This window comes from Triturus cristatus, chromosome 7 (genome assembly GCF_964204655.1).
Source record: "Triturus cristatus chromosome 7, aTriCri1.1, whole genome shotgun sequence".
Taxonomy (NCBI): domain Eukaryota; kingdom Metazoa; phylum Chordata; class Amphibia; order Caudata; family Salamandridae; genus Triturus; species Triturus cristatus.
Window position 1 is genome coordinate 1,259,555,025 of NC_140590.1, and position 12,436 is coordinate 1,259,567,460.

Sequence of the window (12,436 nt, forward strand, 5' to 3'; positions counted from 1 at the left end):
TTGGTGGTTGTTTGTGTGTTCAGTAAATGGATTGAGGTTTACCCAACTAAAGGGAACACAGCCATAGCCATGGTGAAGGCCCTCTTAAAAGAGTTCTTCCCGCGCTTCGGCTTGCCCCGTTTGATTTGGAGTGACAACGGAAGTCACTTCGACTCAAAGGTTATCCAGTTAGTGTACAATAGTTTACACATCAAGCAGAAATTTCACGCAGCAAACCATCCCCAGTCTGCAGGTTTGGTTGAGAAGTGCTATGGTACTCTCAAATTGAAGTTGGCAAAGATCAAAGAAAGCACAGGATTGCAATGGCCAGAAGCGTTACCCCTAGTCCTTTTGTCTACAAGGGCAACAGCCCATTCTAGGACAGGATTATCACCATATGAGGTAGTATTTGGCCGCCCGGCAAATGTATGGGGCGTTTCACGACCCTGTAGTTTCTCTGAAATAGAATTCCCTTTGCTTGTGGACTACTTATGCGAGTTGACAAAAAATGTGCGTTCTATTCACCAACAGATTCACAAGACTCTGGCACCAATACGTGAGGGACTAGGTCATGACATTCGACCCAGTGACTACATATTGGTGAAGAACTTCCAGAGAAAGGGGAATTTGGAGCCACGCTGGAAAGGACCTCTGCAGGTCCTTTTTGCCACCTGGACGGCAGTGAAGATGGACGGCCGGAAGCATTGGATCCATTCCTCCCACTGCCGGAAAGTCCCACTACCTCCTCCCTACGACCAGTGGGTCCTCCATGGTGCAGGGGGACCACAAGACGGAGACGGTGCCACGCTTTGTTCCTTTTTCTGATGCTCGACTGACATGAGTGCAAACGGAGGAGAATAACGCTGCTTTGCATGAGGTGATCCCCCCAGAAATAAGGGCTACCCAGGGTCCTCCTGCATCAGGCCCACAGGAGCTTCAGTCTCAGTCCCTTGACCCCTCTGAATTTAAGATCCTTTTTCGCGACGACACAGTGCCCGAAGTGCCTAGGTACAATTTGCACCCCGACGGAGGGAGTGTGCACCAAAAGAAAAGTCAAATTAGTAGGGATGGACTTCATGGATGAAGAATAGGGTATATGTACCTTGTCTGCGGTACCAACGATAGATCAGGGAAAGGCTCGACAGGATAAATTGAGGGTGTCTTCCCAGGAGGGAGGGTGCCCTATCCCGAGTGAAGTGGCTTTCTTCAGAAAAGTCTGCGATCGTGTACATCCACCGAGAAGTGCTCAATAGCAGCGTGGCTCAGACGGACACTGGATTTTGTGCCTCTGTTTTATCATTGTTAGCTCCATTGTATGACCTTTCCTCTGGTAGTCTTTGAAAATAAGCAGAATAATTATTTTTGCATCACCCACTGGAGGGTATTGATTGTTTGGGACTGTGAACGAACTACAGGAACCATAATGCTAGAAATAATGTCTACCGCGACGCCCACCAGGGGGCAAACACTTTAAATACAGCAATGAGGTTCTGAGCGTTTTTTCAGCCTCTTGGATGTTCCTGGCTTCCCCTTCGAAAAAGGTCTGTGTTAGACCGAAATGCATTAGGGACTAAGACTTGCCAGTGCTTTTAAATAAGTAAATAAATCTGCCGAATTATCGTGTTGTGTGCGGCTCTTTCCTTCTCGCTGAGAGGGGCTTGTCTCATGTTTTACGGCTTGGTCCTGCTGTGAGCGACGCACTACCAGCTGCGAAGTGCACCATCACTGCCTGAAAATGGACCCTCTTTGAGTACCTGCGAAAGCAATGAAGACAGCGGAGCTACCAGGGACTGGACCTTGGTTCTGGGCCCTATCACACTCCAAAGTTAGTGTGCACAGGGATCACGAGGCACTCTTTGAAAATAAGCTAAATAAATATTTTTGCATCACCCACTGGAGGGTATTGATTGTTTGGGACTGTGAACGAACTACAGGAACCATAATGCTAGAAGTAATGTCTACCGCGACGCCCACCAGGGGGCAAACACTTTAAATACAGCAATGAGGTTCTGAGCGTTTTTTCAGCCTCTTGGATGTTCCTGGCTTCCCCTTCGAAAAAGGTCTCTGTTAGACCGAAATGCATTAGGGACCAAGACTTGCCAGTGCTTTTAAATAAGTAAATAAATCTGCCGAATTATCGTGTTGTGTGCGGCTCATTCCTTCTCGCTGAGAGGGGCTTGTCTCATGTTTTACGGCTTGGTCCTGCCGTGAGCGACCCACCACCAGCTGCGAAGTGCGCCATCACTGCCTGAAAATGGACCCTCTTTGAGTACCTGCGAAAGCAATGAAGACAGCGGCGCTACCAGGGACTGGACCTTGGTTCTGGGCCCTAGCACACTCCAAAGTTAGTGTGCACAGGGATCACGAGGCACTCTTTGAAAATAAGCAGAATAAATATTTTTGCATCACCCACTGGAGGGTATTGATTGTTTGGGACTGTGAACGAACTACAGGAACCATAATGCGAGAAGTAATGTCTACCGCCACGCCCACCAGGGGGCAAACACTTCAAATACAGCAATGAGGTTCTGAGCGTTTTTTCAGCCTCTTGGATGTTCCTGGCTTCCCCTTCGAAAAAGGTCTGTGTTAGACCGAAATGCATTGGGGACTAAGACTTGCCAGTGCTTTTAAATAAGTAAATAAATCTGCCGAATTATCGTGTTGTGTGCGGCTCATCACTTCTCGCTGAGAGGGGCTTGTCTCATATATATATATATATATATATATATATATATATATATATATATATATATATATATATATATATATATATATATATATATATATATATGATGTACCCATTTGGCCACCTCATTATGGAGGAAGAACGGCCTTTTGCTGCCCTGTTTTTTTGGGCAAACTGGGTCTGGTTGGCCTGCTAAGAAGAAAGTGTTCTGTGCTGTTTTTGTATTGTCATTATTGTTGAGTTTGGGAGGGTTGTTCTGGGTTTTGAAGTGCTATTATAATACCCCAGTGTGTGTTATACACAGGGTTGTTCCTCCAGGTCGCGCCAGAAGAGCAATGCCAAGTAATGTCTTTTCTAGATTCACACAGGACATTGTTTTGTGAAAGCACAGCTTGTTATCCTACTGACTCCTTTACAAGTTTGTGGACTGCTTACCCATTTTCACTGGTTAATTATACATATGTTCGCCCACCCCAATTTGTAGAGGTAAAGGGTAAGTGTGGGATGGGATATCCCGGTCCCTGTTTGTACTATAGGAAGCCGGAAGGGATACCGGGGTTGTAACACTAATGTGTATAGCGATAACATGCGGAGGAAAAGAATGTTACTTTAACTTGGTGGCATTATCAAGATTTGACAGTCAGTTAAAAGGCAGGAAACTATCCCGCATGCTGCCCAATAGTAAATAGTACTGACGCTTTCATAAATTGTTCTGGACTGATAGTATTCTAGAATACAATGTCTTTAGTGACGAAAGATGATCCAAGTACTATGGGAATGAATACTAGATATGCTCCTGTAGATTACCAAGGTCCACTTTATGCACACCTAGGATTTTACTTCTTGTCAAATGATATGTACTCCAATGTTCGCAATGGTACTGAAGACTTATTCCAACATGATTTACCTGTAAGTAATGTGCCACACATAGGTCATAAATGACATAAATAAACCACAAATCCACCACAAGTATTTGATTGAACTGTAACAAATATATGGGTGTCATAGTGTTCCTAAAACATTACAACACATGCAGAACCCACATACCCAGTGCCATTCCACATCTGCAGTTCCAGACCTTGGCATCATGGAAGAAAGGGACAGATTCTAAAACAGTCAGATTCAATAGGCAAACTATAATTGATTTAAATCAACGGATGGAGGCAGATTTACCAACTCAGAATATGAATGCCACATCTAATACACCAATAGACAAAAACATGGCAGAGAGCAGTAGTGCATTTTGTGGCGTCAGGATAATTCAAATACACTGTTTCAGGATCTGGTGAAATGCCACAACCAAGTAGCAGTGGTGTGCCACAAGTATGACCTACAATGATGAGACACATCAACAGCTACATGAACTTTACGCACAATGATGATTTAGCCAATGTGCATGCTTCCCAATAGTAAATAGTACTAACGCTTTCATAAATTGTTCTGGACTGATACTGTTCTAGAATACAATGTCTTTAGTGACGAAAGAGGATCCGAGTACTATGGGAATGAATACTAGATATGCTCCTGTAGATTACCAAGGCCCACTTTATGCACACCTAGGATTTTACTTCTTGTCAAATGGGATGTTCTCCAATGTTCACAATGGTACTGAAGACTTAGCTTTGGGTATGGTGCTTCCTCTTGGAGTACCTTGTAAGTATAAAAAGCAACATGTAAGATGGGTTAAAAGGACGTTAACAAAGGAATTCTGTGATGTGTGACAGACTTGGAGGTCAATAATTATAGTAACGGTATCACCTTTGAGTATATACTTTCCTCCATTATTACGTTCAGTGATATCGCCATGGCCAGGTGTGAAAGGGCTAGGGAATATTTTGAATGTAAGCTGCAGATACTGTCTAACTCTACAGTGGCGGCTTTGCGTGACATCACCACCCAGTTAAAAAGTATGCGAATATACTCCGAACAAACAAGATATGCAGTCAATTTTATTCTGGCTAAGAGCGATGGTGTGTGAGCAGTAGCAGGGGACCAGTGTGTAGTCGGAATAACAAACATGGAAAAGAATATCACACAACACATTTTAGACATTTTAAAGAATGTCAAGGGGATGGAAAGCGGAAATTGGGGTTGGTCCCTCTTAGGTGGATGGAGTTGGATTCTGGAAAATGTGATCTATCTTGTTGTGATTCTGATTGCCTGTTGCATTTTGGTGCAGTGCCTTCCCTCATGCTGTTCTTACTGTGCAACGCTGCTCGCCCCTAAACTGCAGAAAACAGTCTGTGACACTACTGCAATAATGTTGCAGAAGGATATTCATGAAATGATGCCGATAGATGAGGGCATCTTTGGTTCCACCACATCCCTTGCACCTTCTATCACCTTCTATCCCTGACATTGAGCATACGGATAATATTCAGTGCTGATGTCTCTATGCATTTCAAATGACACCTCTGATGAATATACAAGTGACCAATGACCTAATGTCTGTTTTGTATGCTATTTTATGAATATTACTCATATGTGTGCTGATATATTTATTTGATGATCTATATATATTGCATATAGCTTTCGATAAAATATAATGTTGCTTATGCTAAAACATTTTTTCTTCCTTTAGAATTGTATGGCCCTTACCTGCTGACAATAAAAAATTTGGTATGAATGCTAAAAGGAGGGTCGGTTAGAATTGAAATATTACTGTCCTATTGCTATTGCCTTGTTCTGTGTGAAGTTACCATTTATAGCACTGTGAGAAGTTGGCCTGGCATATGCTGGTCACTAGTTATAGTGGCCACCTTGCACCAGTCCAATTCGACTCTTAAGGTGATAGGTTTAAAAGACAACCTTTAAAGAAAGCTATCCTAGTGGTAGCTGTGGAGAGCAGCCTTCAGGCTAAGTCTTGAAGGAGTGTTAAGCTTATTGTTTTACCATAGATAACCTCTTGAATGACCAAATGAAAGAGTAGTCCACACAGGTATATATATAAAATATATCTATTTATTCTAAACAGAATCCCACAAGTCTCTTTATGAGGCTAGAGGTAAAGTTACAATTCAAACAAGCATTTATAGATACAATAAATAGCACTGGAATCACAGGGCCCCAGGGGGGGGACCAAACCATATATTAAAAAAGTGGTATAAGAACCACGACAATTCTACAGACAACGCCTAGGGCATTTAGGATCGCTGGCCCCTTGAGAATCCACCCCAGGTTATGAGGAAGGAGACCCACTGGAGGCACGTGCAGTGGAAATAGCTGCTATCCGGATCTCTATTAAAGTCTATGGAGAATGTCGCGGTTTGATTTAAACAGATTAAAGACACTTCTAGCAGGAGTTCAAAGTTAAAAACTTAGAGTTAAGCTTTTGAGGAGCCCACTACCACGGGAGTACTGAGGTACCACTGTTACCTGCCCCAGGGAAGCCGGGTGCATAGGTCGTTTTCGATGTCGGGTCGCGGGCTGATTTTCAATGGGAAAATGTACAAAACTGCTGCTAGCCAAAAGCGTTGATGATGCCGTGAAGAATGAAGTTGTAGATCTTGTAGAGAAGAACCTGAAAGCAGAGGGGACAGAGTCTGGGTCACGGCACAGTGACCAGGGAGCTCAAGGAAAAGAGCCCTTCAATGTCGGGTGCTTCAAGTGGAAAAGGCGTAGCTTGGATCTGCAGCCACGGGCTCCGGGAGGCGTCAAGGAAGGCCAGCTTCTGGAGGGCGACTGTCCCACGAAGGATGAGGGTCGCTGCGGTGTTAGTGTCCGGATTGGATCCACTAAGCCTTGGCATCCATTTTTTGATACGTGTGCACTTTTAAATTGGTGTCTAAATTCTGCCGCTTTTCCCATATCACCCCTCTAGCAGGGGGGAATCATGCCCTCATGCCCATGGCTGGACTGGGGGTATGATTCCTACATGTTTGACATCAAACACGATATGGTTCTGTGTAGCCATTCTCAAGTTATCATGCTATCGCGATCTACTTATAATGCGGTTAAGAGTATATGGTATGGCTACACTACAAACAACCCAGCAATGATTTTTACGAGGGTTGCAGAGGGGCCCTACTCAGGTAGGGGTCCCCCCTCACACATATCCCAGCATCCTGCCTTGTAGGATTAGCAAGGCCTGCCTGAGGGGTGACCAATGAAAATACATGTGTTGTACATAGGTGGGATACAGGGTACCTGTATCCCTGTAAGGGGGTGCAAGCACCACCTTACCCAGACTACAGTAGTGGTCTGGTGGTGTCATTTGGTATGGCTGTCCCAGGGTGGCACAATAAGTGCTGCAGCCCTGGTAGGCCTCTGAGGGACCCATGCCCTGGGTACCTAGGGTACCATCTACAAGGCTCAGGTAGGGTGTCCTCAGCATCCAATTGGAATGTACCTAGGGTACTCACATCAGTTTTAGGGAGGAAGCAGATAGGCTGGGGTCCTGGATAGCAGGATCCCAGCCAGACTAGTCAAAAACCATCCAAATACCAGGCAAAAAGTTGGGGGCAACCATATAGTCAGATTCCACCTTCCCACAAGCACCATTTTCTTTGTCGCCATTTTGATACCCTTGAATCAGATTTTTGCCTCTTTTATTATTAAAAGCTGTGCCGATATATTTGTGTCTCCAAGGTTAGGCCTCGCTGAAAGCATGAGAAAGTTGCTCATTAGCACATACCTTTACCTGAAGATAAACGTTTGCTGCCATAAATCCAGCTGCAGGTACAGACAGGACGACCTTGCCAGAGAGATAGTGTGTGCCCGGTCTCAGACTCTTAGCTCATCTCTGTCTGCCTCTTTGTCTAAAGCTGCCTTCTGTGGAAAGTTACCGGGTGGGTGTGTCTTGTACTCATGCTGAAACCTATAATTGTTAAGTTTATGCTTGTGAGAGTCAGTCCCTCGGCAGCTATCTCGTGAGGCTGGTCAGACTGGGCTCCCCTGCAGCGCAATACTAATAAATAACTTGGTTTGTATTCTCTACTGTTTCATCGACTCTTTATTTCTTGGAAGGCTGAGAGGTGGTCGCGAGTGACCAGGTGACTTTATTCGGGTCACTTCCTTTACACATGGGCCCACAGCCCCAGCTGAGGCACACTCTACCCGACCCCGGGATCACTGATAGTCTGGTCGAGCAGGAGGAAGCTGGCTCATCTGGTCAGTCTGGGTGCAAGGCTTCAGGGAGCCTTACTCAGCCCACACCTACACCTCCCAACCCAGCTGAGACAACACCACAGCTGATTGTTGCATCCACAACCTGTGTACCAAGCACCGGCACCACCATCTTGTGCCCCCCTGTCCTGCCTGAATGACGTTCATCCACCACCAAATACCGTCCAGCCTGGATCAAGTGGGAGTGGGACCACAGGCTCAAGGGTACATGGTACAGGGGTAGTCTATGTGAGAGGCAACCTGTGGGCCAGGACAGTGAGGCCACTGAGACCACTATCATCCAGACCACCATCTATCGCATCTAGGGAGCCAGCCAACAGTCCCAAGACATGGTGAGCCAGCTCATCACCAAGCTCCGGGAGATGAAGTAGCTGTAAAGGGAGCACAATCTCAAGATGGAGATACGCAACTCCGATTTGGTCTCCCTGATTGGGGTGCTGCAGGGCATCCTCCCCCATGTGTGCAGGGCTTTATCTGCGCCATCTACCTCTTTAAATGGGCCAGCACCATCTTCTACTAGCCCAAGTACATCTGCAGCAGCCACAGAAAGGGAGACCCTGCCACGGGAGGACCTACTTGCAACTATCCCAGTCGCAGCAGCTGTGGATCCCCACCACCCCCTCCCGTCGGAGGGGACGTCCACCCAAACTATCAGCAGGAGAGGTAGGCAAGTCCTCCACCATCAGTAAGAAACCCCACATCTAAATTCTTTCACTGTGTGTCTACCATTCACTTTGTGGACTATTTATGGACACATTTACCCTTTCTGATGCCAGGTGTATATTGGACTACAAACAAATCTGGCTCCACAATGATACTTTCCTCTACCATGACTGACAAAACCATATTGTGTTTGGTTATTTCTTCTAACTAGGCATGGGCCAAAATTCCATTCCGCTTTCAGAAATTGCGATAATTTGGCATTTTCGCGTCCCGCGGAAAGCGCGAAAATGTCAAAATTTCCGCAATCCGCATTTTACCTGTAATTTTTTTCCTGCTCGCGCTGGAAAAAAATACATTCTCGCGTGCGCCCGATCGCCTTACCTGAATCCCCGCGTTCGCCGACAAGTTTTCCCGATCCGGTCGTGTTCTCCACGAGATGTTGGATTGCTGATAACCATTTGCGCTGTTTCGCGACAGTTCGCGCCCGCATTAACGTCATTTGTCATGCGAGCACGTCATTTGTCGTGCGATCACGTCTTTCTTCTCGCGATCATGCACCGCGAGAGTATGAGAAGATTGAGATCTCGAACACGTCATTTTCCACCACGAGCGAGAGCGTGAGGACGCGGGCACATCATATCGAACGCGAGCGGGCGAGACAAGTGAAAACAAGATGGCCGCTCCCGTGAACAACCGCATGGGTAAGTTGGCGAGCCGCGATCACGCAAAAAATACCGTGAAGAGGCGGGAAAAAACTTCCGCGTCTTCGCGATATTTCCGGCGTGTTCGCGGAGATTTTCAACATTTTCGCGATAGTTTGCGAAAGTGAATTTCGCAAATTCCGCCCACCCCTACTTCTAACCCTCTCTATGTTGTTTAGCTTTGTTTAATAAAACTCCAAAATGCCAACATCAAAGACTGCTGTTGTATTCCTTTTCTCAATTTGTTGTCAGTTTTCCTTCTATCACACATTTTTTAATGTCAACCAAAGCAATGTTTGTTTATTCCAACATGATTTACCTGTAAGTAATGTGCCACACATAGGTCAGAAATGACATAAATAAACCACAAATCCACCACTAGTATTTTTTTTAACTGTAACAAATATATGGGTGTCATAGTGTTCCTAAAACATTACAGCACATGCAGAACCCACATACCTAGTGCCATTGCACATCTGCAGTTCCAGACCTTGGCATCATGGAAGAAAGGGAAAGATTCTAAAACAGTTAGATTCAATAGGCAAACTATCATTGATTTAAATCAACAGATGGAGGCAGATTTACCAACTCAGAATGTGAATCCCACATCTAATACACCAATAGACAAAAGCATGGCAGATGGCAGTAGTCCATTTTGTGGCCTCAGGATAATTCAAATACACTGTTTCAGTATCTGGTGAAATGTCACAACCAAGTTGCAGTGGTGTTCCACATGTATGACCTACAATGATGAGACACAACAACAGCTACATGAACTTTACACACAATGATGATTTAGCCAATGTGAAGGCAAATGAGCATGATTTGCCTCTACCACCACCACATGGGGTTGGAGCTAATGATGGCACACATCTTGCCTTAGTGCCAACACACGATAGAGAACAAGTCCTATGGAGTACTCAAATCTTCCATTCAATCAATGTGCAAGTTGTCTAGGAACACAATCTATTCACCAAAAGTCAGCGCCTGTCTGTCCCAGGATCAACCCATGTTTCCTTTGTACTTCGAAATTGCACCATATACCAGCAAAAGCCACAACTCTGAAATGCCCAAACGAAGATGGCAATGGTAAGGAAACCTGAACCAGATTGAAACAAAAAGATTACCAATAAACCAAACAGACTAGACACATTACAAAGTCCACTTTTGGAGTACACATTTTCACCAAACAGTCAGAGATAAACAACGAAACTGTACACAGTAGTCAATGTGTCAAAACGTTGGTCAACAAACACCTTGGGCCTGCATTCTGCTGAGCTTGCCCTTCCTTACAAATTAACACCACATATTTCACTCATTATCACATAAATAGTTGGTGTAACGGTGAAAGTGAGTAAATGTGCAGAGATACTTACAGTCATGTGAAGAAGTTGTCAATGACATCTTGACGTAAATCAACTCCTTCTTCATCACCACTATCATCTTCATTTGGCATTCAGGATCCTCATCCGGTGGCTCTTCATGGTCTGCATCCTCTGGGATGTAAGGGATGTTCCGCCACAGGGCAAAGTTGTAGAGCACGCAGCAGACCACAGTGATTTGGCACACCTTAGCATGTGAGAAGAGGAGGGCTCTACCAGTTTTTTCCTGACACCGAAATCTGCCCTTCAGGAGCCCAAAAGCCAACTCCACTGGCCTCCATGTTCTTCCATGGGTCTCATTAAAGCGTACTTTCCCTGGCCTTGTTGGATTCCTCAGCAGTGCCAACAACCATGTTCGATTGGGATAGGCTGCGTCTCCTTAATGTTTGACAAAAAAGAGCCAAAATATCTCACACATATCATTGGTTTTTCAACGTGAAATTGCCTTAGCAATATTATAACAGCTTATACTTACCAACAAACCAGGTCCTCTCAGGTCCAAGTTGTGACATTTGCAGGGGTACGGTGCTGTTCCATAGCACAAAGGCATCATGGGTGCTGAATCAGTGAACTGGGCATAGACGCTTGAGATGTATAAATCAGGTAAGCCGACAACTTGCATGTTGATTCGATGAAAGTTCCTCCTATTCTGGTACACTTGTTCCCTGGCCTGCGGTGGCACTAAGGCAATATTGGTTCAATCAATAGCTCCAACTACATGTGGTAGGCGTGCAATGATGTACAAATCACCCTTCTTCACACTGGCCAAATCCTGACATCGTGGGAACTGGAGATAGCTCTCCATGTGTCTAATTGCTGAAAGTACTTGTTGTAGCACACCACTGACAAGTGGTTGTGACATACCACCAGATACTGCCACAGTGTATTGAATGTAACCTGTGACCACACAAGGGTGTACTGCCAATTGGTGTAATAGATGTGGGATTCCTGTTATGAGGCATGAGATCAGCATCAGCTGTTGACATAAATCCAGTATAGTTACCTATTCAATCTGCAATTCTTGATGACATCCCTTTCTTCCATGGTGGCATGGTCTGGAAAAGAATGGTACACCAGAGACTGTCGTCTCCTCACCCTCCCAGGGTTCAAATGCCTGCAACGTGGAACAGTTTGAACCTATTAAACATTTTCAACATTTTCACATATGAAATAAGACACCTATGTCATGTTGTCCTAATTTAAGTAAGGTTTAACCACACATTTTAAAGACCCCTTTTGTTTTGTCCTTTATGCTTCACAAATTAAAATTGTCACCTTCAATTATCATGGAAGAAACATTTGTGGAAATAATACATTTCAGATGTAATATACACAAGTTGTAACTTTTAAAAGATTACACCTCCGGTAATGGAGTGAGCCTGACCTCGCAGTCCGGACAACTGGAATCAGAAGACCACTGCGGAAGTTGAGTGTGTAGTGGTTGGTGATGAACTCCATGAAGTGCACAGCCAATGGCTAACATTGGTGAAGCAACGTACAAAGGCCAATGGCTGTGTCCGTCTCCGCTAACGAGCGTGTTTGCCGCGTACATGTACACGGTGGTTGGAAAAAACCTCAGGTGCCTCCTGACACTGCTGCCATCAAGACCTCCTCCCCTTTGGCTGCTGTTGCTGACCTTTGGGACCAAGGATGCCTGGCAAGACAGGTGACGGGCCCATGACTTCTCGCCATAGGAGCTGGATTTGATGGCTTAGGAGGTCCTGTCCCTGTATAGGCAGCTCTATGGCTCACCAGAGGAGCAGGTACATGTCTGAAATACCTATGTGAATTTGTCTAATTGCAAATTTTACATTCTCACAGGCTACAATGTCCCTTTGAGTTCCAGAGTGAAGTGTAGTATTTGATTTCAAGTGTCACATATTGTGTCCTGACATAGGACG